The sequence below is a fragment of the Scyliorhinus canicula genome, chromosome 5, assembly GCF_902713615.1.
Source record: "Scyliorhinus canicula chromosome 5, sScyCan1.1, whole genome shotgun sequence".
NCBI lineage: Eukaryota > Metazoa > Chordata > Chondrichthyes > Carcharhiniformes > Scyliorhinidae > Scyliorhinus > Scyliorhinus canicula.
In genome coordinates, this window is record NC_052150.1 from 110,757,918 (window position 1) to 110,785,063 (window position 27,146).

Below are 27,146 nucleotides of genomic sequence, written 5' to 3' on the forward strand. Positions count from 1 at the left end.
TTCCCCTTCAAGTCATTCACCACCATGACTTAGAAATATATCGCCATCCCTTCACTGTCGCTGGGTAAAAAAACCTTGAACTCCCTCCCTAACAGCACAGTGGTGCACCTACACCTGAAGGACTGCAGCGGTTCAAGAACTCAACTCACTACCACCAACTAGGGATGGGCAATAAATGTTGGCCTAACCAGTGGCGCCCACATCCTGTATATGAATATTAAAAAGTACAAACTGCCATAACTAGAATAGTTGAAAAATACATCAGCATATAATCCAATTAGACATTCATATAATGTTTTCATTTTACCTGTGCAAGAATACTAAAACCAGAGGTGAAGGAATATTGTGCTTCTTTACTTCCCCACCCCAAATATAGAATTTGACATTTAGCCAACAGTGTTGTAAGCTTGGGAAAATAGTGAGGGTTAGAGTTTCGTCTGTTTTCTGATTTTAGTAAAAAAAGTGGTGAAATAACTATAAGAAAAACTATCATTGTAGATATATTCTGAAGAAACTATTTCAGAACAGCACAAGCAATGTGCAGGAATACCTTACACTTTTCAAATTAAATGTTACTGTGTAAATGTGGAAGTCTTTTGATGTAGCCAGAAATTATGGTAAGTTCATGTCCCACTCCAATTCTCGATAGCCAAAGAAGGCTCATTCATAATGTGGCCGAACAGGTTGAGCATCAACTTTTAAATCCTTCCTTCCAACAGGTGCCAATGGCAGGCCGTAAGAGTGGGAGAGATTCCTGATCAGCCATGTGTTGGAAAGGAATTGGAGCCTCTATCATCAGTATCCTAGATTCAGGCTGGAGCATGTATGTTGTTGAAATGTTGGTTTCCTTTTGAGCCGGTTGGCTGGGCAGCCGGTGTGGGTCAAATTGCAGGATTCAATCTCTGTTCCACTGGGGTGGATTCGGGACCAGTTTCCTTGCTCTACCTATGGTGAAGGTCTTGTTGCTATGCATCTGACCTGCCTTTGGGCAGAGAATTCGAGAAGAAGTTGTTTAAAAAATAAATTGACAACTGAAGATGGCTCTTATCCTGTTAATAATATAGGTGATTTTTAAAATTGCATAATAGAGAACCAATGTAAATTTTTTATTCATTACATTTGCTCCTGCATATCAGCCATTTTCATTTCATTTAATTAGTGAACATGTATTTTGGATTTGGAATGGATGTGTTTATTGTCACATGTATCGAGGAACAGTGAAATGTATTGTTCTGCGTACAGCTCGGACAGATTATTCCATACATGAAAAGAAAATACATAATAGGGCAAACATGAAATACACAATGTAAATACATAGACACAGGCATCGGGTGAAGCATACAGGAGTACAGTCTACTCTGTAGAGAGGATGTGTGAAGCGATGAGATCAGTCCATAAGAGGGTCGTTTAGGAGTCTACTAACAGCGGGGAAAAAGCTGCTTTTGAATCTGTTAGTGCAAGTGTCCTGCTCGTGGAAGAAGTTGGAAGAATGAATGAGCCGGGTGGGAGGGGGCCATTGATTACGCTGCCAGCTTTCCCCAGGCAGCGGGAGGTGTAGACAGAGCCAATGAATGGGAGGCAGGTTTCCTGTGATGGACTGGGCTGTGTTCACGACTCTGTAGTTTCTTACATCTTGGGCAGAGCAGTTGCCATGCCAGACTGTGAGACAGCCAGATAGGATGCTTTCTATGGTGCACTTGTAAAAGTTGGTAAGAGTCAATGTGGACATGCCGAATTTGAGAAAGTCTAGGTGCTGTTGTGCTTTGTTGGTCGTGGCGTCGATGTGGGTGGGCCAGGACAGATTGTTGATGATGTGCACAACTAGGAATTTGAAGCTGTCAACCATCTCCACCTGGGCTCTGTTGATGCACGATAAAATATACTCTGCCTTGTCTTTACCTCAAACTCCAGTGGACATTGGAACCACTGGATTTTACAGCAGAGTAGGAGGCTTTTGATTGCATCTGTGATAGCGAATAGACCTAAAGGCAGAAAAATAGATTCAAATACGATTCCGAGTCCTCTAAACAACATGCCACTCTTTACATTTCAGTTCATGTTTAGCACAGAAGGTTTTAACTCAAACATTAAGATTTGGAACGATATCTGATTAACTTGTGTAACGCCGGATTGTTTAATATTTCAAAGCCTGTGGTCCACTTGTGCTATTGTCGCAAGTGGGTCAGGCTTCCTTACCACAGACAAGATGTAAGACGATTGGCTCAAAAATCCTTGTAACTGGTTGTGAATGGCATCTTGTTCTTGCCTACTTAATCTCCAGAATATTTGCATTGGAAATGTGGGATACATTTCTGTCAGCAGCTTTTTTCATTTTAAATTTAAAAAAAAATTTTTTTTAATTTAGTTTTTTTAATTTTAGAGTACCCAATTATTATTTTTCCAATTAAGGGGCAATTTAGCGTGGCCAATTCACCTGATCTGCACATCTTTGGGTTGTGGGGGTGAAACCCACGCAGGCACGGGGAGAATGTGCAAACTCCACGCGGACAGTGACCCAGGGCCGGGATTCAAACCCGGGTCCTCAGCGCCGTAGGCAGCAATGCTAACCACTGTGCCACCGTGCCGCCCGCTTTTTTCATTTTATTGATCAAGCACCGAGTGCATATTCCATCACACTCCTGAGTTGTGCTTTAAGATGGTGGACAGGCTTTGAGAAGTCAGGATATATATATGTGAGTCACTCGCTAAAGAATTCCCAGATTCTGACCTTTTCCTGCTACAATATTTAGATATTTAACCCAGTTAAGTTTTTGGTCAATGGTAAGCTCTCAAAATGTTAATGGTGAGGGATTGAGCAATGGTAAACAACTGAATGAAAAGGAGAGATGGTTCGATTCTATTTTGTTGGAGATGTGTCATGTTTGTTCTTTGCCAAGGATAAATATTGTCCAGGCCTTGCTGCATGTGAACACAGACAAATGTAATACCCGAGGAGTCATAAACAGTACTAAATATTGCACAATCATCTGCCAGCAGTGGATGATCCATCTCAGCCTGACCTGGAGGTCCCCAGCATCACAGATGTCACTGTTCAACCAATTCAATATGACTCCACGTGATGGCAAGAAATGGCTGAAGGCACTAAATACTGCAAAGATTATAGGCTCTGACAATATTCCAGCAACAGTACTGAGGTCTTGTATTCCAGAACTTGCCACACCTAGTCTATCTGTTCCAGCACAGCTACAACACTGGCATCTACCCAGCATTGTGGAAAATTGCCCAGGTATTTTGGATTTGGATTTATTGTTACAAATACCGAGTTACAGTGAAAAGTATTGTTCTGCATACAGTCCAGACGGATCATTCCATACATGAAAATGTAGGACATATGATAAATACACAATATAAATACATAGACATAGACATCGGGTGAAGCATACAGCACGTAGTGTTACTCAGTCAGGAAGTTGCATGGAGAGATCAATTCAGTCCATAAGAGGATAATTCAGGAGTCTGGTAACAGCGGGGAAGAAGCTGTTAGTGCACGTTCTCAAACTCCTGTCCAATGAAAAAGAGGTTGGAAGAGTGAATAACTTGGGTGGGAGGGGTTTTTGATAGTGCTGAAGATTCTACTCAGCTTTGGTGTGTAGCCCATTATGCTGTTTAAGTCTTGCCACAACTGACAAGAGTCCATACCGTTAGTCTGTGACTCTAGCTTAGTCTGGTATTGTCCCTTGGCGTCCCTGATGGTTTTGCGAAGGTCATATCTTGATTTCTTGCATAGGTCAGGGTTGCCTGTCTTGAACCCCTCAGGCGTGGCCTTCAGTAGGGAGTGAATCTCCTGATTAAACCATGATTTTCAGTTGGTAAACGTACATTCTACCTTCTTTGGGATGCAGTCGTCTGCACAATTACTGATGAAGTCTGATGATGGTGGCATACTTGTTTAGGTTGGCCGCTGAGTTCTTGAATATGGACCAGTCCACTAACTCCAAGCAGTCATGTAGGAGCTCTTTCATTGCCTTGGACCAGCATTGCCTGACCTTCTTAACAGCATTCTCACACTTAAGTTTCTGCTTGTATGCCAGGGGAAGAGGCACCGTCTTGTGGTCTGATTTTCCGAAGTGCAATCGGAGGATGAATCGGTAGGCGCCATTGATATTTGTCCTGTACACAAGAAACAGGACAAAGAATCACTCAGCTTCTGTCCTTATTACAGCCTTTGTTCAAACAGGGACAAAATAGCCGAGTTCCAGAGGTGAGATGGGAGTGACTGCTCTTGCCATCAAACAACATTTGACCAAGCATAGAATCAAGGAGTCCAAGCAAAACTGAGTCAATGGGGTTTGGAGGGTGGGGGGGGGGGGGGGGGGGGGGGGGCGGGGGCACAAAGGAAGATGGTTGTGGGTGATTGGATATTAATAATCTCAGTTTCAGGACATCACTGCAGACATTCTTAGGGTGGTGTCCTAGGCCCAACCATCTTCAACTGATTCAACAATTACCTTCCGTCCATCATAATGTCAGAAGTTGGAATGTTCAATGATGACTGCACATTCACGACTCCACAGATATTGAAGCAGTCCATGCCCAAATGCAACAAGACCTGGACAATATCCAGGCTTGGACTGACAGTGGCAACTATCATTCATGTGACATAAGTGGTAGGTGTCCAGGCTGCTGGAAGCAAAAACTCTGAAAAGTTACAAGAAATAGTTGCATGCTAATTTGGAGCAACGGAAGGTCTTTCTAAATCATGTGCTGGGAGAGGCTTTTATCATCTATACTTTACTTGTGACAGGGAAGAGACAAAAAAAGCATTTGGATAAAAGGTGATAAAAATAAATCATTTCATTAAGCAGCAGATCAAATCTCATGGGAAAATGAAATACATAATTTAAAATACATAAGGCTCAGATTGCTCTATCACTTCCAAAAATGTAAAACTGTAGAAAGTCATTTTATACACTACTGTGTTTGCAAATACAAAGTGAATGAAAAAGTAATTGAAAGAACAATGCCTCAAATTTTCCTGCATGTGTGTTTTTGTGAACAACCATCGTTGTTCAGACCATTGTGCTTCTCAATCATCCAGTGGCAAATCAACATCGCGAGGAGAATAGTAAATCAGAAGAAGTGGTGCAGTTAATGAGCAATAAAGGGATTTACTTTTTTGAAGGTGTACCAATAAAGTACTTACTTGCTCTTAATGGATACAGAACTCCATTGAAGCAGAACAGTCTACAGGTTTACATTGGGAGTTGAACACATTGGTGGTTCCCTTTTTTTTAATATATGAAATTAACTTTGATTTGTAATTTTTATTAAGCATCTTCACCTTTCACAGTCATTATAAAAGAACACTTCAAATCGCAAAGCTTGCTCATGCTGCATTCCATCTTTGTTATCTTGATTTTGCATTTCATTTGAACTGTAAGGTTTATTGAAATCCTGATTTAAGAATAACAAAAGTGAATGCATATCGACCATCAAATGAGGTTGTCTGAAACCAGTTTTAGTTTGAACTGTAAAAGAGGTGATGAATGTTCTTCAGTGGGTGAAACTGATGCTGTGGTGTTTTATGAATGTTTAGTTTCAGTCAAAACAACACAATTTTAATGCTGGTATCTTTCTTTGCGATACATATGTTGTTTGTATTCTGAAATGATTTTCCGGTCCCGTCCTGGCAGGACCCACCGTGGGATTTTCAATGGCCCAGCCAAAATCCCATTGACTTTCAGCGGGTCCGGACAATCCCTGCAGCAGTCAGCGCCAGAAAATACCACCCAAAGCCACCAAAAGCTCAGACCTACTTTTTGGTGTTATTTCAGAGTAGAAACATTATCAAGTCAATATCCAGGTCACCAGTGCCATTGCCTTTGAGTCGACGTTGGATGAAAACCTTCTTAAATGTGGAAAATTGGCAACTTCTATTGATTTCATTGAAGGAAGAGAGCTACGATAATTACCTTTTTATTTCTGCAAGAATAACAGCAGAGCAATTCAAAGGTCTCAGGAAGCTAAGTAACATAATTAATGTCATCATTCCCTCTTTAATTTGCAAGACTCACGCGGGCGCGATTCTCCGCCCCCCACGACGGGTCGGAGAATAGCGGGAGGGCCTTCCCGACATTTTTCCCGACCTCCCGCTATTCTCCCCCCCCCCCACGGCCGCCCCACGACACAAATCGCTGCTCGCCGTTTTTTACGGCGAGCAGCGATTCTCCCCTAGCTGATGGGCTGATTTCCCAAGCCTTTACGGCCGTTTTCACGAACTCCAACACACCTGCTCTCACCGTTCGTGAAAACAGCCGCAAAGTGCCGTTCTGGAGAACCATGCCATCGATTGGCACGGCTGCACCACGGCCGTGCCAAGGGTGGCATTGGCCTGCGATCGGTGCCCACCGATCGCGGGCAGCGGGTCCGAACCCCGCACACTCTTTGTTCCTCCACCGCCCCGCTGGATCAGTCCGCGGGGCGGCTGAGGGGCATAACGGCCCGCGCATGCGCGGGTTTCACGCATATGCGTGATGACGTCATCTGCGCATGCGCGGATTGGAGCCGTCCAATCCGCGCATGCGCGGCTGACGTCATTGTTTGTGTCAGCCGCCGTTACCCTTGGCGCACGGGCTTAGTGAAGTTTGCTAAGCCTGCGATGCCGAGGTTCACGGGGCCCCGCTGCTAGCCCCTACCGGGGAGCAGAATCGGGTCCCGGGTGGGGCGCAGAGGCGGCCAGTTTCACGGCAGCCTTCACGACTCTCCGCATTTGCTGGGCTGGAGAATCGCCGGGCTGGGCGCGACACTGCCCTGACGCCAGTCCGCTGCTTCTCTGGAGCACGGAGAATCGGTGCCATTGGCACTGTCGCGGTTGGCACGGCGCAGGTCAGAGGCCCAGGGGCCCACCCCCCCCACCCCAACGATTCTCCGCCCGGGATAGGCTGAACGGCCGCATACAAAATCCGGGTCCCGCCGCCGCCGTCCACGTGTGCTCTTACCCGGTGGGACCTCTGCGTGCATCCATCCGGGGGCGGGCTTGTGCGGGGGTAGGAGGGATCCAACTCCGGGGGCGGGCCTCCGCTGTGTCCTGGCCCGTGATCGGGGCCTATCGATTGGCGGGCCGGCCTCTCGGGCTGGGAGCCTCTTTTGCTCTGCACCGGCCCCTGGATCCTTCGCCATGTTGCATCGGGACCGGCGCGGAGAAGGGAGCCACCGCGCATGTGCGCAATTGCGGCAGTCGCACTGCGTATGTGCAGACACGCAGCGCCCATTTGATGCTGGTATCGGCAGCTGGAGTGGCGTGGGTGCCGTGCTGGCCCCCTGTAGGGGTCAGAATCGCTGCTCCTGGGGGCATGTTGACGCCTTCATGAAATGCAATGGCGTTTACGACGGCATCAACACTTAGCCTCAAGATCTGAGAATCCCACACATTGTGTTTTTCTAAAACCTTGAGCTTACTTACATCTACCGAGTCTTAGGAACTTCAGAACTAGCTACCCAAAGGACCCTCTGCAGGATCTCACTCCAGATGTAATAAGCCACTGTGAAACCTGATGCTACTTGTACAATCTTGCAATCTACCCTTCCGGACACTTAAGGGAGTTCCTGAAGCATCATAGTTCAGCTGCAAAGAGCTCAGGGGTTGATCAATCATCCACTGCATTCAGCAACGTGCTTCATTCACTGTACCCAGTCAACTTCCATGTTCTAAGGAAATATTGTAATATTACTTCAGATTTAAATCAAACATCTCAGTTAAACATTATTTACCTAGTCAGTTCCATTCTAGAGTTTTCTGGGTGGGCAGTGAATGTCATCAACAACAACAGTTCTCAACTGCAGTTGATGGTATGTTCCTTTTGTCTGTGTTGAAAGGCACTCGTCCAGAAATTCCTGGGACCAAAAACAGTAGAAAACCTAGTAAAGTCCAAGAGTATACGAAGTATGAGGGATTGCTCAATGCAGAGGCTAGGGAAGTAAAGGAGTTAGGATAAATCTGTGAGAAACTTGGAAGTGGAGTGTAGTACCCTCAATAATGATGCAAGAGAGTAGAACACTAAAGAAGGCTTTAATAAGCTGAGAACTAGCCTGATGGCGAGACGGGTGCTCACTGGGTGCCGCCTACAGAGCGGCCCCTTATATACAACTCCCTGGTCGGCGGAGCTGGAGGCGGAGTCCCCAGGGTTCCAAGCCCGGTCTTAAAGGGGACATCACCTTACATGATTATGAGGGTACAGTAACACAGTAACCATTCATCACATTCACCCCTGTTTAAAAAACATGCAAAGTCCGGCGGGGGTGAAGTGTAATCACAAGTCTATTCGTTTCGGCAGCCTGATCGTCCTCGTCGACCTTCTCAGCTCGGGCGGTGGTGCGCCAGACACGGACGTCTTAGATGAGGGTACGTCCGGGAGCACGGTGGTCGGAGCTTTGGTCCAGGTCGGGGTAGGGGGTCGGGGCGTAGGGGGATAGCTGGGGCTGGGGATAGTGGTGCCGGCGCCGGCGGGGAATGTGGAGGAGCACGCGGTCGGTGTCCACCGACGGAGAGGGGGACCGGGGGTGGGCATCAGTGGGTGCCAGGTCCTGCAGGGAAACCATGAGAGGGGGGGGCATCAGTAGTGGGGGAACCAGCGGGTGCCAGATCCCGGAGGGAAACCGTGTCTTGCCTGCCGTCAGAGTGCTCGACGTAGGCGTATCAGGGGTTCGCATGTAGTAGTGGGACTCTCTCGACCAGGGGGTCCGTTTTATGGCTCCTCATGTGCCTCCGGAGAAGAACAGGTCCCGGAGTCGTCAGCCAAGGTGGAAGTGAGAGCCCAGAGATGGACTTCCTAGGGAAGAAAAACAAGCGGTTGTGAGGGGTCTCATTCGTGGCCGTGCAGAGGAGCGACCTAATGGAGTGTAGGGCATCGGTTAGGTCTCCTGCCAGCGGGTGGTTGGGAGACCTCTCGACCGTAGGGCCAGAAGGACAGCCTTCCAAACTGTCATTTTCTCCCTCTCCACCTGCCCGTTTCGCCGTGGGTTATAACCGGTCGTTCTGCTTGAGGCGATGCCCTTGCTGAGCAGATACTGACGCAGCTCATCGCTCATGAATGATGTCCCCTGGTCCCTGTGGATATAAGCGGGGAAACGAAACAGGGTGAAGATGCTGTGCCTTTATCATGGTGGCCGTGGTCATGTCGGGACAGGGGACGGCGAATGGGAAGCGGGGGAACTTGTTGATGACGGTTAGGAAGTAGGTATTGCGGTTGGTGGACAGGAGGGGACCTTTGAAGTCCACGCTTAGTCGCTCAAAGGGCCCCGAGGCCTTTACGAGGCGAGCCTTGTCTGGCCAGTAGAAGTGCGGTTTGCACTCCGCGCAGATCTGGCAAATCCTGGTCATGGCCTTGACCTCCTTGGTAAAGTAAGGTAGGTTGCGGGACTTGATAAAGTGGGCGAGCCGGGTAACCCCCGGGTGACAGAGGTCATTGTGGATAGCCCGCAGGCGATCCTCCTGCGCGTTGGCGCACATGTCGTGGGACAGGGCATCTGGGGGCTTGTTGAGCTCCCCTGGACGATACTTGATATCGTACGTATAAGTGGAGAGTTCGATCCTCCACCTCAAGATTTTATCATTCTTAATTTTGCCTAGTTGTGTGTTATCAAACATGAAGGTTACCGACCGTTGGTCAGTAACGAGGGTGAACCTCCTACCGGCTAGGTGGTGCCTCCAGTGCCGCACGGCCTCCACAATGTCTTGTGCCTCCTTTTCGACTGCAGAGTGCCGAATCTCGGAGGCAGTGAAGGTCCGGGAGATGAAAGCTACAGGGCTGCCTGCCTGGTTGAGGGTAGCAGCCAGGGTGATGTCTGACGCATCGCTCTCTACCTGGAAAGGGATGGTTTCATCCACCGCGTGCATAGCGGTCTTGATGATGTCGGCCTTGATATGGCTGAAGGCCGACTGGGCCTCTGCCGTCAGGGAAAAGGTCGTGGTCTTTATGAATCGGCAGGCTTTGTCCGCATATTTGGGGACCCATTGGGCATAATAGGAGAAAAGCCCCAAGCACCGTTTGAGGGCCTTGAGGCTACGGGAGAGGGGAGGTTCCTCAAGGGGGCGCATGCGGTCGGGGTCGGGACCTATGACCCCGTTTTCCATGATGTAGCCGAGGATGGCGAGTTGAGTCGTGTGGAAAACGCATTTTTCCTTGTTATAGGTCAGGTTGTGGGCTCAGGCGGTCTGGAGGAACTTTTCAAGGTTCGCATCATAGTCCTGCTGATCATGGCCGCAGATGGTGACATTGTCCAAGTACAGGTATGTAGCCCGCAAGCCGTACTGGTCCACCATTTGGTTCATCGCCCTCTGGAACACGGAGACCCCATTTGTGATGACGAAGGGGACCCTGAGGAAGTGGAAGAGCTGGCCGGCTGCTTCGAAGGCAGTACAGGGGCAGTCTTTTGGTCGGATAGGGAGCTGGTGGTATACGGATTTGAGATCGACAGTGGAAAATACCCGGTATTGAGCGATCCGATTGACCAACTCTGCTACACGAGGAAGGCGGTATGCATCGAGCTGCGTGAAGCGGTTTATGGTCTGGCTATAGTCCACGACCATCCGTTTCTTTTTCCCGGACCGTACTACCACCACTTGTCCTCTCCGGGGGCTGTTGCTAGCCTCGATAACCCCCTCTCCCAGTAAACACTGGACCTCTGACTTGATAAAAGTCATGTCTTGGGCACTGTACCGCCGGCTCCTGGAGGCGACGGGCTTACAGTCGGGAGTGAGGTTCACAAATAGAGAGGGGGGGTGTGACTTTCAGTGTCGCAAGGCTGCATACTGTGAGGGTGGGCAAGGGTCCGCAGAACTTCAGTGTCGGGCTTCGGTGGCTACATTGGAAATCCAGCCCGAGCAGCAGGGGGGCGCAGAGGTGAGGGAGGATATAGAGTTTGAAATGAGCGTATTCGGCGCCCTGGATCGAGAGGTCCGCAATACAATACCCTTTGATTTGGACCGAATGGGACCCGGAGGCGAGGGCTGTGGTTTGGGACGCGGGATGGGTGCGCAAGGAGCAGCGTCTTACCGTTTCTGAGTGGATGAAGCTCTCCCTGCTCCCGGAGTCAAAGAGACAGGGAGTGTTGCACCTGTTGATCTGGACCTGCATCATGGAATTCTGCCAGTGCTTTATCCACGTTTAGTCGAGGGTGATCACTCCCTGTTGTGGGTAGTCAGAGTCCTCAGCCGTGTCGGATTCACAAAATGGCCGCTACCGTCGGTCGCACGTGTCGGGTCGAGAAGATGGCCGCCACCAAGATGGCCACCCCCTTGATTCGCACGAGGCAGATGACGCGTCAGAAGGGGGCATGTCCGGCCAGTGCGCAGCCGCATTGCGAGGCCTGCGGGCCTGTGAGCCTGATCTTCGGGCCTGATGATCTTTTTGTTTCTGGGCCTTGAGCCTGGCCAGGCAGACCCTCGTGAAAAGCCCCTTCTTCCCGCAGTCGCTGCAGATGGCGGAGCGGGCTGGGCAGCGTGGACGTGGGTGCTGGCCCTGCCCACAGAAATAGCACAGTGTGCCCCTGGTCTGGGCGGATCGCCGCACGGCGCAGGGCCGTAGCGTGGCCGAGTCTGGGGAAGTCCGAGGAGGGATCGCAGGGTCCGTGAGGTACGTGCCTAGATTGTGGCGGGCTACTTCCAGCGAGGTGGCGAGCGTTACCTGGAAGTCTTTTGCTCTATTTTCGAGAAGTCGCTGCCGGATGTAGGTCGAATGGCTGCGGGACACGAAAGCGTCATGATGTGCAGGTTCACATGGACTTCCCCCGTCACATCCTGATGATTGCAGATCCTACTGAGCGCGGTGAGCTTTCCTATGAATTTATCTAGCGTTTCCCCTGAGCGGTGCCGGCAGATTGAGAGCAGATGCTGGGCATGTACCTCGTTTATGGGTTTGATGAACCGCCTGCGTAGGATCGCGACTGCCTCGTCATAAGTAGTCGCCTTCTCGATCGTGGCGGAGATTCTGTGACTCACCCGGGCGTGGAGTAGGCGCAGCTTGCGTGGCCCTAGGATGGGGGTCTCCGAGGAGTCCAGGTAGGCCTCGAAGCAGCGGAGCCAGTACTTAAAAATTTATTTTGCCTCTGATGTCCGTGCTTCCAGGTTGAGCTTCTCTGGCTTGAGACCTGCGTCCATCCTAACGTAGCTCAGCTTATTAAATTGTAGTACCCTCAATAACGACGCAAGAGAGTAGAACACTAAAGAAGGCTTTAATAAGCTGAGAACTAGCCTGATGCCGAGACGGGTGCTCACTGGGTGCCGCCGACAAAGTGACCCCTTATATACGACTCCCTGGTGGGCTGAGCTGGAGGCGGAATCCCCCAGGGTTCCAAGCCCGGTCTTAAAGGGTACATCACCTTACATGATGATAAGGGTGCAGTAACACAGTAACCATTCATCACATGGAGCTTGGGGGATGGTATAGAATTTGAGAAAGGTGAGGGGTGAAATTTGGTATGGTTCTTGAAAGGGGAAAAAGTATGCGTGATAAGGGCCAGTATTTGCCATGGTGATGTGGATGAGGTCAGTATGTCCAGTTGGGAAAGCTACAGTAAGAGAAGTATCACCTTCCATGAATTGAGTTTCTGTCAAAGCCAGGATGTCATTACAATTATCCACAATAAGGTCATGGGTGGTAAGACAATGATAGGTTTTGATTGTAACTTTGTGGAAGATCCATCAGTGTAGACAGGTGAAAGAAACGCTTTCTGTTAAAATTGATTTGGAGCCATGCATAAACAGCAGACCTTCACAATAATGATTGCAAAAAGATGTCACAGATAGAATCTACTTAATAGCTTTCCCATGACTAACCCATATGCACAACTGAGAAGTGAAGCTGCCACTGGCAATGAATACTCAGAAATAATCTCCCAGGGAATTAATAAATAATTTATTTCCTTAAAGCACAGTAAACAATTCCACACATGTGATTTGAAAGATTTTATTATGTGTCGTTGAGTTCAGGATTCACATTAATTTATTTGTATTGTGTGATAATGGCCGGAATTCTTCAGTCATCGGGATTCAGTTTGCCCGCTGGCAGTGCACCCCTGCCAGAGGGTTTCATGGTGGCATGGGGTGGTTTCAATGGGAAATGCCATTGACAAGCGGTGGAAGGATAGAATCCTGCCACCAGCGAACAGCCGTGACTGAGAAAGACCCAGCTGGGGACCGGAGAACCCTGCCCATTTTTTCTTACTTGAGTTCATGTTTCCCAGATTTGGTATGCTCTAATGCTGTCTCAGCTTCTTTATCCTGATGAATTTATGGTAATAATGTCTGGCAAAATTTAGGTCCTTTGGCTGTATTTATGTTGACCACATGGTATTCATGTTTTTATATGCCATTTTTAATTTCGCCACATATTTAATATAATATTTTTCTTGCACTTTTGATATTCCTGACAATATGGCAACAGATCTTTTCTCCACCATGGCCATACACGTCACCTGAGCGAATAAGAAACAAGTGAGTGAACAAGTGCATCCTTTCTTTTTAATTTCAGTTTCCATTAATAACGCAATGCTATGACGTTACAAAATGCACCCCTCACCCTATTCCATAGGATCCCTATAGTGCAGAAGGAGGCCATTTGCCTCATTGAGTTTGCACTGACCCTCCAAAAGAGCACCCAACCTAGGCCCTCTCCCTGCCCTATCCCCATAACCCCATCCAACCTGCATATCCTTGAACACTAAGGGGCAGTTTATCATGGCCAACCCACCTATGTGGGAGGAAACTGGAGCACCTGTAAGAAACCTCATGCAGCCACTGGGAAAACGTGCAAACTACATAGACAGTCACCCAAGGACAGAATCGAACCAGGGTCCCTGGTGCAGTGAAGCAGCAGTGTTAATCCTGTGTCCAATGGCGCTTGCATCACACTCATCCAGGATGCCTATATGCAACTTTCTACCACTTTATATTACTTATTTTGGAATTATAGACCAGTAAGCATGATCTAGTACTGGGGAAAATCCTAGAATACATTTACAAATATTTTAAAGCAAAGCACTTGGAAAACAATGGCAGGATCGGACAGAGTCGGCATGGATTTATGAAAGGGAAATCGTGCTTGACCAACCTACTGGAATTTTTCGATTAGGTAACTAGTAGAGTTGGTGAGGGGGAGCCAGTAGATGTCATTTATTTGGACTTTCAGAAGGCTTTCGACAAAGTCCCACATAAGAAATTAGTGTGTAAAATTAAAATGAATGGGATTAGCAGTAGTGTATTATGATTGATAGAAAACTGGCTGGCAGACAGGAAACAGAGTAGGAATAAACATGTATTTTTCCAAATGGCAGGCAGTAACTAGTAGAGTACCGTAGGAATTTGTACTGGGTTACTAGCTATTCACTATATATATATATATATATATATATATATATTAATGATTTAGATGAGAGAACTAAATGTAAGATCTCCAAATTCGCAGATGACACAAAGTTGGGTGGGAAGGTAATCTTTGAGGAGGATCCAGAGGTTCTTCAATGTGATTTGGACAAGTTGAGTGAGTGGGCAAATGAATGACAGATGCAGTATAATTTAGATACATGTGAGGTTATCCACTTTGGTAGCAAAAACAAGAAGCCAGATTATTATCTAAATGGCCATAAATTAGGAGAGGGGAATGTGCAACGATACATGGACTCCTTGTACACCAAGGTCTGAAGGAAAGCCTACAGCTGCAGCGGACAGTTAAGAAGGCAAATGATATGTTGGTCTTCACTGTGAGAGGATTCGAGTAGAAGAGCAGGGATGTCTTGCTGCAATCAGACTGGGCCTTGGTGACGCCACACATGGAATAATGTGTGCAGTTTTGGTCTCTTTTGTGAGGGCCACAAAGAATCCAGCACGAGTTTTCAGGATACAAAGAAATAACATTCATTTACAAATTAACATATATATACACACAACAGCAGCAACAGCTTCTCTTGCTGCCAAACTCCTCTCTCTGGTTCCAAACTGGCCAGCTCGATTTATGCAGGGAGACTGCTAATGATTTCTCCGCCCCCCTCATTGGGGAAGCTCATACTCCCACAGGATTGTGGGAATGTCATTAGTCCCCAGCCAATGGTAAGCAGGCAGGTTATAACATCCCTCCCCCCCCCCAATCTCCAAGGAATCCACCAAAGACCCTGGCGAAGGAGGGTGTCGGACTCGTTTTGCCGCAGGCCGGACACCATTTGCACAAGGCGCTGGATCAGGCGGCGTGTAACGAGATGGAGACCGGCGCTTCCGTGATGAACGACGTAACGGTTGTACATCCACAGCCCGTCAGCCCGAGGATTTCCCCTCTGAGGTGTCTTGTGTCTCCATCTCGGAGTCAGAGTCTGCTGCCTCCGTCATCTCGGTGTCTTTATCTCCATGCGGTTCTGTCACGACAAGCGCAGGCTTTGAGTGAGGCACCAGAGGAAGATTGTGAGGAATACTTTCCATTGTGTCTGGTCTCTGCGGCTGTAGGAATGAGCTGCTGGGGCGGGCAATCTTTGGCAGGGATAGTCTTCTGGACCGAACATGGTCTACATGTTTGCGCTGGAGACGCCCCTGAGCTCGTACCTGGTAAGAGATAGGGCCCGTTTGGCGAAAGATTACGCCAGGGACCCACTGGGCACCACCAGCAAAATTCCGAACGAACACTGGGTCACTGGGCGTAAACTGCCGAATCGGCCGATGCCGAGAAAAACCATGTCCCTGCCCTTCTTGTGTGCGGCATACTTTTGCGCCAATGTCCGGGAAAACCATGCTAAGGCGGGTGCGAAGTCTCCGGCCCATTAGGAGTTCTGCGGGAGCTACCCCAGTCACCGCATGGGGGGTGGTCCTATATGAAAACAAAAACCGAGCCAGTCTCGTGTCCATCGACCCGGAAGACTGCTTCTTTAGGCCTCGTTTGAATGTCTGCAGTGTGCGCTCCGCCAACCCATTTGAAGCCGGGTGGTAAGGGGCAGTGCGGATATGGTGTATGCCGTTCATCTTCATGAACCTTGCAAACTCCTCACTTGTGAACGGAGTGCCATTGTCCGTGACCAGCACCTCGGGGAGGCCATGCGTACTGAAAGACAAACGCATCTACTCGATTGTTGTGCAGGACGTTGTGCCTCCCATCTTATGCACCTCTAGCCATTTAGACTGGGCGTCGATTAATAGCAGGAACATGGATCCTTGAAAAGGGCCGGCAAAATCCACGTGCAAGTGCGCCCAAGGTCGCCCTGGCCATTCCCAGTGATGTAGGGGCGCGGCCGGCGGAAGGTTCTGTTGCTCCTGGCAAATGGAGCAGTTTTGGGCCACCTTCTCAATGTCGGTGTCGAGGCCTGACCACCAGACGTAACTCCAGGCCAACATTTTCATTTTGGTCACACCTGGATGCCCATTGTGCAAGTCCCTCAGTATCAGCTCCTGTCCTCTTTCCGGGACAATCACACGCGTCCCCCACAAAAGGATGCCGTCTTCCACGCTGAATTCAGAAAGCTTGGAGGAAAATGCCCGCAACTCGCCTGGGAGCTGTCTATGCTGCCCTCCATACAGGACTATATGCCGAACCTTTGACAGGACTGGCTCCGTCTGGGTCCACTCACGGATCTGTGATGCCGTGACAGGCAAGGTGTCCATAAAATTTAGGGTTGCAACCACCTCACCGGTCGTGGGGGTTGACATGGGGCCGGTCGATAAAGGCAATCGGCTCAGTGCGTCGGCATTCCCTATCTGGGTTCCTGGTTTGTGTTCCAGAGAATACTCGTATGCAGCGAGCAACAAAGCCCAGCGCTGGATCCGTGTGCAGAAGCAATGGGCGGTATTGGCTTATCCTCTCTGAAAAGTCCCAGCAGAGGCTTATGATCAGTCAGGATAGTGAAGTGTCGGCCACATACGTACTGGTGGAAACGTTTCACCGCAAAGACCACTGCCAGGCCCTCCTTCTCGATCTGCGCGTACTTTTTTTCCGCTGCAGTCAATGTGCGGGAGGCAAAAGCTTTCGGCCACGTTTTCCATCTTGTGGGACAGGACAGCCCCAATACCATACGGGGATGCATCACATGTGACGAGCAAAGGCTTTCCAGGATCATAGTGGGTTAGTAACCAGAAGACGAAAATTGTTGTTTTACCCACTGGAAAGCGGTTTCTTGCACCTGACCCCAAACCCAGGAGTGATTCTTCATTAGCAGAAGGTGCAACGGGGCCAGCGTAGTTGCCAGATTGGGGAGGAACATTCCGTAATAGTTTACGAGGCCGAAAAACGAACGAAGACGCAAAGTGTCAGTCGGGGCGGGGGCCTGTTGAATCACGCGCACCTTCTCTGCAATGGGGTGCAAACCTTCGCGGTCCACCCGATAACCCAGGTAGACTACTTCCTTCGCCTGAAAAACGCACTTTGTGCAACGTAAACGGACTCGAGCCTCCGAAAAGCGTCTAAGGACAGCCTCCAAATTTTCTAAATGTTCCTGCTCCGACGTCCCTGTGATCAAAACGTCATCTAAGTAAACAGCAACACGCGGTAAACCTCTCAAAATGCCCTCCATAACGCGTTGAAAAATAGCGCAGGCAGAGGATACTCCAAAAGGCAAATGTGGACATTCATACAGGCCCCGGTGTGTATTAATCGTTATGTATGGCCGGGAGGCAAGGTCCAGCTCCAACTGTAGGTAGGCGTGACTCATATCTAATTTTGTGAACGAGAGTCCGCCTGCAAGCTTCGCGTAGAGATCCTCTATGTGAGGCATTGAGTATCGGTCGAGTCGGGAAGCCGTATTCACTGTAAGTTTATAGTCGCCGCACAAGCGAACTGTGGCATCTGGCTTCATTACAGGTACAATTGGTGCTGCCCAGTCAGCGAAACGGATGGGCCTGATGATACCCAAAGTTTCCAAACGAGTGAGCTCCCCTTCTACCTTCACGAGCAAGGCGTAAGGCACCGGGGCGCACGGAAATAGCGCGGCATGGCTCCTGGTTCGACTTGGATACGGGCTACAGCCCCTTTTATTTTCCCCAAACCGGGCTGGAATACATCTGGGTATTGTCCTAGCACCTCAGTCAACCCTCCAGAAACTGTTTGGAGGATGTGCTGCCACTGCAGCCGCAAATGGTGCAACCAGTCCCGACCCAACAGGCTGGGCCCATGGCCGTGCACCACGATAAGTGGGAAACGCCCCTCCTGGCATCCATAAACAACAGGGGTCATCGTAGTTCCTGCAATGTCCAATGGTTCCCCCGTATAGGTGGCCAACCTGGCCTGTGTGTCGGTTAATGTAAGGGTCTGTATACCCTGCTTGATGCGGTCGAATGTCCTCTGGGCGATCACGGAAACCGCTGCGCCAGTGTCCAACTCCATCTCATGCAGGTGACCATTGACCCATACTGTCACTTTAATGGGGGCCACACGGGGAGCTCCCACACAATGCAGCTGCAGGCAGTCATCCTCCGTCTCCACGTCCTCGGGGATAGTCGCTGCAGGTTCATCCAAATGAAAGGTACGGCCTCTCGGCTGGCCCCAGTTTTGGTCGGAACGACGGCGCCTCTGGCGCCCTCAGGACCGGCGTCCGCGACGTGGTCGGCACCTACAAGTCTGACACGGACATTGCTCCTCATCCATTGGTTCTGGAGAAGGCTCCCTTCAGGGAGGAATGTCTGACAGCCACTGGAGTCGATCTGGACGTCGCCTTGACCAACGTACCGCAGGGGTGCGGGGGGGATGCTTTCGGATTGAAGGGGTTGCACCCCAAGGCATGCACCTCCATTCCCTGTAGCTCCTGCACTCCTCGTTCTGCGCTCTCTCGGGACAATACTATTTGAATGGCCTGTTGAAAACTCAATGTTGGCTCGGCTAACAACATTCTCTGGGTGGCCGCATTGTTAATACCGCAAACCAAACGGTCGCGTAACATTTCTGACAAGGTCTTACCATAGTCACAGTACTCCGCAATCCTGCGTAGCCTGGATAGAAAGTCGGCAAGGGATTCTCCTGGGGTCCTCTCAGCGGTATTAAACCAGTAACGTTGGACTATCGTGGATGGGGTTGGGTCAAAATGTTGCCCCACTAAGTTCACAAGTTCAGCAAACGTTTTAATGTCTGGCGCAGCTGGGTACGTAAGGCTCCTAATCACCCCAAACGTATGCGGGCCGCAGGCGGTGAGCAATATGACCACCTGGCGCTCATTTTCGGTGATGTTGTTTGCCCGGAAATAGTAACTAATCCTTTGTGCGTATTGGTTCCAGCTTTCCAGCGCAGCATCAAAAACATCCAAATGTCCATAGAGAGGCATGGTGTAATAGAAAACAACTTCCTACCTGTGTCCAACAAAAATACAGGGAGGTGGCTTCAGCAGTGTAGACAACTATTCACTTTAACCCTCGTCGCCAGTTTTGTGAGGGCCACGAAGAATCCAGCACGAGTTTTCAGGATACTAAGAAATAACATTTATTTACAAATTAACATATATATACAACAGCAGCCACAACTTCTCTTGCTGCCAAACTCCTGTCTCTGGTTCCAAACTGGCCAGCTCTATTTATGCAGCGAGCCTGCTAATGATTTCTCCGCCCCCTCTTTGGGGAAGCTCATATTCCCACAGGATTGTGGGAGTGTCATTAGTCCCCAGCCAATGGTAAGCAGGCAGGTTATAACAGTCTCCTTATCTGAGGAAGAATGTTCTTGATCTAGAGGGAGTGCAGCGAAGATTTACCAGACTGATCACTCGGATAGCCGGACTGATGTTTGAGGAGAGAATGAGTCGGTCAGAATTGTTTCGCTGGAGTTCATAGAACGAGGGGAGATCTCATAAAAACCTATAAAACTTTAACAGGACTGGACAGGGTAGATGCAAGAAGGATGTTCATGATAGTGGGGAGTCCAGAACCAGGGGTCACAGCCTGAGGAGACGGAATAGATTTAATACGATAGAGATGAGGAGAAGTGTCTTTACCTAGAGAGTGGTGAGCTTGTGGAATTGGTTGCCACAGGAAGTAGTTGAGAGCAAAACAACAGTTAGATATGACACTTGGGGCAAAGGGGTTCAAAGGATATGGAGGGAAAGTGGAATTAGGCTATTGAGTTGGATTGTCAGCCAAGATCATAGTGAATTCTGGAGAAGGCTCAAAGGACCGAATGGTCTCCTCCTGTTGCTATTTTCTATGCTTCTATTCCAAATATTTTCGTGGGATGCTGGAGACTAGCATCCAACTACTCACTGTAAACACAGCTGCTTTTTCCAAGAGTGAACATATTGCATGTTTTTTCCAGCAAAACAATCTGGGCTTCCCTTTAGCTAGGCCTGTTGTTGGACAGCGTTCAGAACAGACCACATGACCCCATTCATTTCATCCTAAATTAAAGACCGCCTGTTCCAAAACAGCTGGTTGACCTCACTAGGCTAAATCGCTGGCTTTTATAGCAGACCAAGCAGGCTAGTAGCGCGGTTCAATTCCCGTACCAGTCTCCCCGGACAGGCGCCGGAATGTGGCGACAAGGGGCTTTTCACTGTAACTTCATTGAAGCCTACTCGTGACAATAAACGATTTTCATTTCAAAACATAATATAATTTTATAAACCTTACTCTTGTAACAAGCTATTTTCACAGTTTCATTTAGGCCCTTGGACAGGGAATTCACAATCCCCCTCAGTCATCTTGAGGTAGTGGATCTAAGTAGGGATGACCAGACCATTTCCCTTGTTTAGTGACTGAATTAATTGTCATGGAGCTCCAAGGTCTATGTGAGAACAATTGCAAGTTTTCTACACATTTTCCCACCCATTAAACAGGTTTGATCGAACAATTCAGCACAGAAGAATGATTTTGCGGTACGGTGGCACCGTTGCCTCACAGCACCAGGGACCCGGGTCCGATTCCGACCTTCAGTGATTGTCTGTGTGGAATTTGCACATTCTCCCCATGTCAGACAAGGCATCCATGACCTCACGGATACACTTCTGGGTAGTCGCTTGTGAGATGCCACACCAAGTACCCGCTCAAGCCCTGAATTCTCCTGAGGCATAAAAGTTCAGGCTGCAGTGACCTTGACCACCACCGGGAGCGGGTATTCTCCTCCTCCATGTGCTACCAAGTCCGCAAGGACATGACACAGGTGCTGCACTGTCCCCTTGTTGAGGCGGAGCATGCTGTGGCACACACTGTCCATCAAACGTTCGAAAAACCAGCGACGCCTGTATACTTTGGGCCTTCACCAGCCTCCCCCTCTGGGTCCCTGCTTGGCCTAATGGGTGGCCGGTGTCCTAAGGGTGTGGGGCGAGTGAGCTGCACATGGGCACCATCCTTGAGCCTTTGTCGACGCTGCTGCCACCACCACCTTCTCCAGCATCTCCTGGTCACCAGGCCTGCCAGCAGCACCACCAGTGCAAGTTCTGCAGGGATCAAAATATCATCCACCCCGTGTAATATCTGTAAGGAATTGGGCGAGGATGTGAGACTGACAGCCAATGGTGTCTTCCACTCTGGGACCCTCCAGCCCCTCCATTGCTCCTCCCCAACCTCCCAATCTGACACGCCCAGCCCATGCACCCCCGGCCACAAGAGTGGTCTTTGCTCACCAGATCCCACACCCTGTACCCCAGACACCCGCACATCTAATGTTACCTGGATCGGGTGCTGGTCCCGTCCCTGTGCACTTCCCCCACACACTGATTGTGGAGATATTACCGGTACTTGCCCTAGGGTGTTCAGATGCTGGCCGCTGTGTCTGTGGTGCTCCGGGTGCTCCGATTTCCTCCTACAGTCCAAAGATGTGCAGGTTAGGTGGATTGGCCATGCTAAATTGCCCCTTAGTGTTAATAAACGCTGGGTAGGGTTACTGGGTTACAGGAGGGTGGAAGTGTGGGCTTGTGGAGGGTGCCTTTTCCAAGGGCCGGTGCAGACCCGATGGGCCGTATGGCCTCCTTCTCACTGTTAATTCTATGCCTACCCATGGGGATCCACTTGCGATGTGTGAAGTGCTCATTTAACTACGATCGTCAATTCCCAATTGTCTGTAGACTCCAGCCATGTGGCCAGAGACCTCCGCGGTCAGTGGGAGTTTTGGGTAGTTAGTGGGACAGGGGAGCGAGGGTTGGAGTTGCCCACGGAACAGGACCATACGGTCCAGTGGTTGCCATGGCAAACCCTCGGGCGCTGAGACACCCATCTGCCCTCCCAAGCCTAGCCCAGACCATGGGCGGCCAGCCCGCCTGCTCTGCAACCCTCCCACTGCCTCCCACCCCCCCTACCGATGGTGATCACCCTCACCAAGCTTGACCCCTCCCGGGAGCTCCCTCACCTCCTCCGAGCACCGGGGCAGAAAGCCCAATGCCTCGGGCTCTTTACCTTACAGCAAAGATGGCTACTCACCTCATCAAGTCCCCGCAGCAGCCCTGCCACCAGCTTCATGTCGTGACCACTTGCTTTGAGGCCATTAGGTCATGGGCGTCCATTAGATAGGGGGTCGCTCCCGTTAATTGTAGGGAGATTGGGCTTAAGTGGTGATTATTGGTTTCTAGCCAAGCAAAAGCGAGATCCTGATTTTTGACAATGGGAGCAGGCCGGCCCGATCACAATCAGATCGGCACCCGGCACGGTTCCAGATTCTGGCCTCTCCTGCGATTTAACAGCCTCATTATGCTCTCGCTTAAACACAACATGGCCATTAAATCTTGTCCAATAGCGCTCATAAAAATAATCTTTATTAGTGTCACAAGGAGTCTGACATTGACACTGCAATTAAGTTACTGTGGAAATCCTCAAGTCGTCACATTCGAGTGTTCGAGTACACTGATGGAGAATTAGATAAATGATAGTTTGTTGGCCAATGACTTGTGGCAGGAAACCAGAGCTTCTGGAAGAAACCCGCGCAGCCAAGGGGAGAATGTGCAGACTATACAGACATGAACGTCATGTGGGGGTCGCATACCACCTGGATATTCATGGAGTATGTCCCCCTCCTGTTTGTGAACACCTCCCTGTCCCCTGCAGGCGGGCGCATGGGGACGTGAACACAATCGATTGCCCCCTGCACCATCGGTATCCCGGCCACGCTGGCAAATCCATGAGCTCGTGAGTCTTGACTTGCTTGGTCCTCGGGAAAGGTGATGTAGCGGTCCGAGATGGCATAGACGGCTTCGGTCACATCCCAGATGCACCTGTGGACTGATGACTGGGAGATCCCGGAGAGGTCCCCGCTCGGAGACTGGAAGGAGCCGGTCGCATAGAAGTTAAGAGCGACCGTCACCTTGATGGCAACCGGGATCGCGTGTCCTCCCCCCGTTCCACGTGGGGCGAGGTGCGCCATGAGGTGGCAGATATGTATCACCGTCCACCTACTCAGCCGGAGTCTCCTCCTGCAGGTGATGTCCGTCATTGTTAGGAAAGAGATCCGGACACGGTATACCCTCGGCCTTGGTCGTCGCCTCTGGCGCCATCGCTGCACCCTCACTCTCTCCTCCTCCCCCTCCTCCTCCTCTTCCCCATGCTGCTCGACGACTGGCAACTCCTCGGCCCTTCCCTCTGCTGCTGCAGCTGGCCCTGCATCCACTGCGGGTTGTGACTGTGGATGCTGCTGCATCTCCAAATGCAGTGCAGCGGCCCCAACCACTGCGCAGAACATAGCCGTTCTGTTCGCAGACATTGTGCTAACCTACAGAAGGGTGGTAGGGGGCAGAGAAACGGGACATGTTAGACGGAGGTTAGTCGACACCTCGGCAGCCGCCTGTCACGGGATACCTGTGTGTCCCGGTGGCCTGGTCGCGCTGCTGACACGCGGGCAGCATAACCCCTCGTCACTTTCTGCATCCAACGGGCAGTTAACTACGTCCTCTTCACCGGTGCGTCAGTGGCCTGTGGCCGTAAGCCACAAGGCAAACAGCGGCCATGTCCTCGTGACCGGCACGCCATGGCATGGTGGCAGACATTTTGTAACCGGGGTTGGATGAGTCACTCGCTCACTCTCTCCCTACCCCCCCCCCACTCCCACTCCCCCCCGTATCCCCCACTCCCCCCTCAGTCTCCCCCACTCCCCCCTCAGTCTCCCCCACACCCCCTCAGTCTCCCCCACTCCCCCTCCATCTCCCCCACTCCCCTCTCAGTCTCCCCCACTCCCCCCTCAGTCACCCCCACTCCCCCCTCCGTCTCCCCCACTCCCCCCTCTGTCTCCCCCACTCCCCCCTCTGTCTCCCCCACTCCCCACCCGCTCTGGACCCCCTCCCGTTGTCGGGGATGCCTTCCCCGTTGTGGCCAGACTCCAGCAGTGCGCTGAGCGGTGCGCTGAGCGGTGCGCTCACCTCCTCGAAGCTCTCGTCAGCCAGCACGACTGGTTGATGAACTTCAAAAGCAGGTGTGTTGGCCGGCGTGAAAACATGGCGTGAGGACGTCGGGACTTCGGCCCATCCGGGCCGGAGAATAGCGGGGGGCCAATAAGTCGGGATTCTGGTCGTGTCGGGGGGTCTTTCGAGGCCTTTGCCGGGAATGCCGACGTGTAGTTTGTGCGGGGTTCGGAGAATAGCGGGAGGGCGTCGGACCGGCGTCGGCGTGAAAATATGCGCGGCCCGCTATTCTTCGAACCAGCGTGAGAGCGGAGAATCTCGCCCGTGCTGTTTTGGTGGGGTTATGAGGATAGGGCAGGGGAGTGTGCCAAGATGGAGTGCTCTTTCAGAGGGTTGGTGCAGTCTCAATGGGTCGAATGGCCTCCTTCTGCACTGTAGGGATTCTATGAAGTCCAAGGTGTTATATCTTTTAAAAATAAATTTAGAGTACCCAATTTGTTTTCAATTAAAGGGAAATATAGTGTGGCCAACCCACCTAACCTGCACATCTTTGGGTTGTGGGGTGAAACCCACGCAAACACGGGGGGGGGGGAATGTGCAAACGCCACGTAGACAGTGGTCTAGGGCTGGGATCGAACCTGGATCCTCAGCGCCATTGGCAGCAGTGCTACCACTGCGCCATCATGCCGCCACAAGGGTAATTTTTAAAGGAACAAAGATGAAAAGAAAAGTTTAAAAAAACAAGATACTGTAGCTGTTGGAAATTTGAACTGATAGTAGAAAATGCTAAAATTGCTCACGTCAGACAACATTTGCTGAGGCTGTAAAGTAGATAAACATCAGGTCGATCAACCAAAAATGTTAACTCACATTCCTCTCTCCACAAATGCTGCCTGGCCTGCTGAAGGTTTCCAGCATCTTGACTATCTCTGGCATCTTCGCCTGTCATCACAAACAAAAGTTACATTCATTTGTATAACGCTTTTCATATCCTCAAAATATTAAAGGCAATTAATTGCTTTGAAGTATGGTCGCCATTGCTTTGTAGACGAGCTGACTCAAATATATTTCTTTCCATCTCTTTGGTTTATGTTTATTTGCATTTGGTAGTTCCTTACAACAGTTTTTATGAAAATAAATTCATACTCATTACATTCATAGATCATTTAAATGAATTATCTTTTTGTGTAAAATAATTAACTGAAATTATATTGACAAAATCAAAGGTTTATTTAATCTTTTGCTGGATTTTCATTGGTCAACAAACTAACATTTATCTAAAAAGAGCAAAAAATTATTTATCGGGTACATTTTCTGAGAAAAGCCCTAAACAGCTGGATAATTTATCTTTGAATTTGGTTATCATCAATATGATTTTGGGCTAACCTTGAGATTTTCAAAGGTTATCCAACATTAATTATTCTTCGCAAGATCCAAGTCCATGTGCTTTGCACTTGCCACTAAATAATGGTGTGTTGGTGTGGGGAAGCCAAAATTTAAAGGAATGTAACCACATATGTTTTTTAACTTTAGAAAGTTTGAATTTTGGAGGAAAATGAACAGTTGCTTGGAAAAGAAGAGGTCAAATTAGTTTGGAGACAGGAAGCTATGTCAATAAGTTATAAAGTGTTCATAGCATATGCAGCCCCTTTTGGATTCCTGGTGTTGCAAGTGTTTTGCATGAGGCATGTATAAATAGGGTTTCCCATTTCACAATAGAGCTGAACCCCACAGTTGACAACAGTACAGCATGCCTCCTGTGAGGTAACAGACAAGATTGGTGCTCTGTAAGTCATTCACAGGAAGAAAATTGCACACCTTGATGAAGCTATCAAAATCAAACTGCCCAACAATCTATATCAATGGGTTAGATGAGGTGTAATGGATCCAGGTTTTCTGATGGTACAAAGTTAGATGGAAAAGTAAGCTGTGAGGAGGATGCAAAGAGTTTGGAAAGGAAAATAGATCGATTAAGTGGAGGGAAAGAATGTAACAGGTGGAGTACAATGTGGGAAAATGGAAAAGTGGTGGCAAGGTAGTAATGTTACTGGATTAATAACCTAGGGTCCAGGCTAATGATCTGGGGACACCGGGTTCAAATCACACCATGACAGATGGTGTAATTTGAATTCAATTAATTACATTTATAATTCAAAACTAATCTAATCATGGAACCACTGTTGATTTTTGTAAAATCCCATGTCCTTTATGGCAGTGTTTTTCAAACATTTTTTTCTGGGGACCCATTTTTGCCAACCGACTGACCTTTGGGACCCATGCTGCCCGACCTTCGTGACCCACGCCGATCGACCTTTTGTGACCCACGCCGGACGACATTCATGAATCACCATTTTCTCTTACCTTTGATGCGAGAGGTGAACCTGCTTGGTCTTCATGATCTCACTCCAATCAGGTTCACAGGAAGAGAGTGCTATGCATACGTCGGGTGCAGGATTCAGCCGGTTCCTTTGTGGCGTCTTCATCTTTGTGAGGGCGAAAAATCCAACCTCGCACATGTCGGTCATTGTGAAGGACAAAAGCAACAAAATGCTTGTTTTACTCCTCGGAGACGAAACTCCAGAATGCTAACATTTCATTGACTTTTGCTGTGTTTTTAATGTGCTGTCAAAGCTAAGGCGTAGAAGTTCAGTCAGCTTCATTTGGAGTCAGGCTTGTCAGTCCATTGACAGTTTCCTTAAAAAAAACTGTTTTCTTTGATGTGTCGTAGCAATGTGGGGAATATGTAGTAATGTAGCAACATCAGAAAATAAATTTGTGGAATGTATAAGAGATTTGTTTTGTACCGGCTTGTGGTAGAGCCCACGGGGGAACAGGCAATTCTGGACTTGGTGATGTGTAATGAGGCAGACTTGATTAGAGATCTTAAGATGAAGAAACCCTTGGGGAGCAGTGACCACAAT

General features: G+C 49.4%; 1 long non-coding RNA gene across 1 annotated transcript; it reads right to left on the bottom strand.

The window, feature by feature from the left end:
- Positions 1 to 1,773: 1,773 nt before the first annotated feature.
- Positions 1,774 to 27,146, bottom strand: LOC119965630. Its single transcript, XR_005460576.1, has 3 exons — positions 26,587 to 27,146; positions 25,096 to 25,167; positions 1,774 to 1,982 (listed from the first exon to the last, which is right to left on the bottom strand). It is a non-coding gene; the product is annotated as an uncharacterized LOC119965630 (long non-coding RNA).